The sequence below is a fragment of the Octopus bimaculoides genome, chromosome 5, assembly GCF_001194135.2.
Source record: "Octopus bimaculoides isolate UCB-OBI-ISO-001 chromosome 5, ASM119413v2, whole genome shotgun sequence".
Taxonomy (NCBI): Eukaryota; Metazoa; Mollusca; class Cephalopoda; order Octopoda; family Octopodidae; genus Octopus; species Octopus bimaculoides.
Genome location: NC_068985.1, coordinates 97,503,525 through 97,507,793, shown reverse-complemented (window position 1 = coordinate 97,507,793; position 4,269 = coordinate 97,503,525). Strand labels below are relative to the sequence as shown.

Below are 4,269 nucleotides of genomic sequence, written 5' to 3'. Positions count from 1 at the left end.
ATATATATATATATATATATATATATATATATATATATATATACATATATATATATATATACATATATATATATATATGTATGTATGTATGTATATGTGTTTATTATATCTCTGTATATCGTCCTTCAACCCTCATTTAAATGTCTCTTCGACCTACTCTTGTAATGTTGTTGCTTGATTTATGCCGGTAACTCTAAGTTGTTTAGTTGTCCAGCCCCTGAAAGAGCAAACCAATGATCGAACACATTCCAGCTATACCATCCTATATATATATATTTTTTAAAAGGATCCCTTGATCCCTAAAACAATATTGGCGGCATTACCTCACATCCTTTCTTCTATTAAAACAGCAGGATGCGATTTGAGGGAAAATCTGGGTGCAATTTTTAGCGATTACTTTATAAAGAGACTCGCCATTGTAAGAAAATTAAATTAATCTTTTTTTATATATCTTCATTAATAGATCTGACTTTGAAAAAAATTATTTAAATTTCTGCTTGCAAACATGATGCAAAACATCAGTTTTGCCAAACAAGCATTTAAAAGCAATTTACCCACATAAATACGTGTGTATGTGTTGTTTTCATGTTTAGATATCTGTCTAGCCATAAGACCCTTACAGATACCTGTTCTATATGAGTGAATGTGTGTCTGTATCCTTCTTACCGTTTATATTGAAATGTACATCTAGCAATATTTCTGGCTTATTGTAATTGAAAAAGGACTTCGTTGTTGTGGTTTAGCCCCAAGAAAGGCTTGATCCAACAGGCGTGTGATCAAAAGCATTCGAGTTATGATCTTTAATAAAAGAAACCCCGGATTACATTGTTCAACGTGTCCTCATTTTATTTGTTCGTTTGTTTGTTTGCATTATGTTTCGGATGGAGACTTAACTGCTATTTCTAGCAAATCTATATATATGGATAGGAACACCTTTGTTTAAATTCAGTAACAGTATCTGTTAGGCGGGATATGATCGGTGAAGTCTAACCCCGGCTTTTTAATTATCGATCCTGAAAGAGATTAACGACAAAATCGTCTCCGTCGGGATTTGAACTCCAATCTTTTAGCCAAGTGTATTTGATATATATCTTTGCCATCTGCACCAACGATTCACACATTTAACTGGAGCACTTGGTGGTATGGTTTCCAATTATTTTTAGTGTGACTTTGTCAAATCGATTTTCTGTTCGACGAAACCTACTTATTACATTTTATAGTATATTATTTATATTTTATGGCATACAAATGAAATTAGTGACTGTTCAAGAATTTATCCAGCTAAATATAATTGTGCAAATTATATGCTCAGTAAAGCTATTGAGTGGGAATCACGAGCTTCGTGCAAATAATATACATGCATGCATGTGTGTATATATGTATGGATGTCAGTAAGTACACTTCATTCGTCATCGGGAACGTGGAAATTTTTAGTTGCAACGTAAGAACCTCACCTTATAACATATATGTATGTATGTGTATTAGATAGATAGATAGATAGATAGATAGATGTGTGTGTGTGTGCGCGGTTTGTTCCCTAAGTGCGTTTTTATTACTGATTGTCGATTAGTTGATTTGTTTTACATTAAGAAATTCCAAAGTTTAAGCCGAGGAAATCTTGCTTACGAAGAAAGAAAGAAAAGACGATTCATCAGTTTTGATTTTAGAGTGAGGAGTGAGTGAAAGAGAGGGGTCGGCATTTTAAAAATGGCTGCATGGTGCTGGTGTAGATTTCGTTAAATCATCATTATTATATTTCTTTACGGAGTCCACGTATTATGTACATGTTGGTTGGTTTCTATGTCTACACCTGCTACATTCACTCTACTAATCTATTATCAGATGTTACCGTGTAAGCCACCAGTCTCTCTTCCGGTGCCAAGATGCTATAACCGAATTCCTCGTGACACCGCAGACATACTTCCATCCGTTGAGATGATTGTGTACACTCAGATAAATAGATAAGCTTTTCTTTATCTAAACTGATGCAAGATCACAACTAATTCTCACCCGATTTTCACAGCTTCGTATATACAACATGTGTGCTCTCGGCAGTCTTACTACACAGATTAATTATATTAACAAAAAAAAGTCTTGCAATGTACTGATTGACATTTGTCTATAGAAAAAGGGTGAGATTTATTCAATTTTGGATTATGACTTTATTATGTCTTCGGTAGATTTTGTCACGGATAGTCTGTATCTGTGTTATTCTCCGGCTTCTTATATAATATACATCATCATCATACACTATTGCACTGATATGAACGAAAAACTACTAATATCCAGTGCTCGTTTATATATATATATGTGTGTGTGTGTTATGCAAACGAGTAAAGCATTACTCAATATAAAGTTGATAAATCTCTTCGTTGCTCATCGGAATTTCACACTTGTGTACGATCGTTCAGGCTGTGTCGGAGTAAATTGTGTGTGTATCTATGTGCATATGTGTGTGTGTGTATCTGTGTACATCTGTGTGCTCTTTTAAATAACCCAACAACCCCGTTTATAACGAATGCTTGTATTTTTAAACTAGGTCGTTGGATAATTTTTTTTTATGTCTGTGGCCCAGTGGGGCAGTATATTTCTAATTCACGGTTCCCATTATATTATTTATTCGTGATGTGCCACAATACTAACAAATATTTCAGTTTTACTATTGAATTGAATCAGTTATTGAATCCTACTGGCAACCTACCTGACACTTCAACTGGTTCCTTGTTATCAGCCCAGCCAAAAGCCTAGCAAAGAACCAAACTCTTGGTGATCATTCTATTAGAGAACTAAACCCCACTGAAATCACAGCTAACTGTCCTAAGTAAGGAAAGAACATATTAGATAATTTAACCCTACATATTCATGAAAAAATGAACTGGTTGCTTCTTGAAAAACTCTGATCATATGTCTGCTTAATCAGGATTGACCTGATACTGAGCTACAACCTGCTTTTGGTCTTGTGGTGCCAACCTACTCAAGACATCCCCAGATCTGTGTTACTGACCCACCCAAAACTCTCTACATTAAACTGCATGTTTAACCTTTTAGCATTCAGATTACTTTGTCAAAAGTCATGCTTATTTATTCACATCATTTTGAATGAATCATGCATTATTTTGTAGCTTTGAGATCTGGATGTGGTAACTGTTAATCTTTACAATGATATTGTCGGATTGGTGTGATAAGCCAGGTCTGGCCAGTTTGAATGCTAAAGGGTTAAATGAAAATCTCGTTACACAATAGATGCAAACATGGCTGTGTGATTAAGAAGTTTGCTTCCTAACTATGTGGTCTCGAGTTCTGTCACACTGTGTGGTGACTTGGGTGAGTGTCTTCTTCTATAACCCTACATTGACTGAAACCATGTGAGCAGATTTGGTAGATGAAAACTGAAAGAAGCCCATTGTGTGTGTGTGTGTGTATATATATATATGTATATGTGGGTGTGTCTGTGTCAGTGAGAGTGGTAAATGAATGCTACTGTCCACTAAGCTCTGTCATTCATTTCCAATCTTTTGTGAAACACATGTCTGGCCATGGAGAAATATTGCTTAGAAACAGTTGAGGGTTGGTGACAGGAACTGCATCTCATCGTAGATAATTTGGTTCAGTGAGTTTCCATCCACCCCCTGCAGCCATGGAGAAGTGGACATTAAAACGATGATGTTATGAATGCAAACACAAAGGTGGTGAGTTGGCAGAGTTGTTAGCACACCAGGCAAACTGCTTAGTGGTATTTCTTCCATGTTTACAGATCTGAGGTTGATTTTGTCTTTCATCCTTTCGGAGTCAAAAAAAATAGTACCAGTTGCATACTAGGTTCAGTGTAACTGACTTACTATATATATATATATATAGCCTTTGTGTTTGTCCCTCACCCTACCCAGCACTTGACAACTAGTGTTGGTTTATTTACATCCTCATAACAGTGTTTTAGCAAAAGGGACCAATAGTGTGTATCAAACTTAAAAAACAAGAACCAGGGTCAGTTTGTTCAACTCCATCAAGATGATGTCCTTGCATGGCTGCAGTCCAACGACTGAAACCAGTGAAAGATAAAGGTGACCAAAAAAATTATTTATATTTTGTTAATAGGCGCAGGAGTGGCTGTGTGGTAAGTAGCTTGCTTACCAACCACATAGTTCTGGGTTCAATCCCACTGGATGGCACCTTGGGCAAGTGTCTTCTACTATAGCCTCGGACCGACCAAAGCCTTGTGAGTGGATTTGGTAGACAGAAACTGAAAGAAGCCCGTCGTATATATGTATG

General features: G+C 36.1%; 2 protein-coding genes across 4 annotated transcripts in view; one reads left to right on the top strand and one right to left on the bottom strand.

Annotated features, from left to right (window-relative positions):
• LOC106869283 (PIH1 domain-containing protein 2) overlaps positions 1–2,747 on the bottom strand; it is a 9,993-nt gene extending 7,246 nt beyond the window's left edge. Inside the window, exon 1 of the mRNA XM_052967860.1 lies at positions 2,702–2,747. The gene's annotated coding sequence lies outside the window, so the exon portion shown is untranslated. The remainder of the gene's footprint in view (positions 1–2,701) is intronic.
• The window catches only part of LOC106869282 (uncharacterized protein NKAPD1), a 16,251-nt gene continuing 13,101 nt past the window's right edge, over positions 1,120–4,269 (top strand). Inside the window, exon 1 of one of the 3 annotated variants that reach the window (XM_014914953.2) lies at positions 1,120–1,391. The gene's annotated coding sequence lies outside the window, so the exon portion shown is untranslated. Of the gene's footprint in view, positions 1,442–1,677; positions 2,133–4,269 lie in introns of those variants that run through there. The other 2 variants (XM_014914952.2, XM_014914951.2) reach the window with 2 other exon arrangements.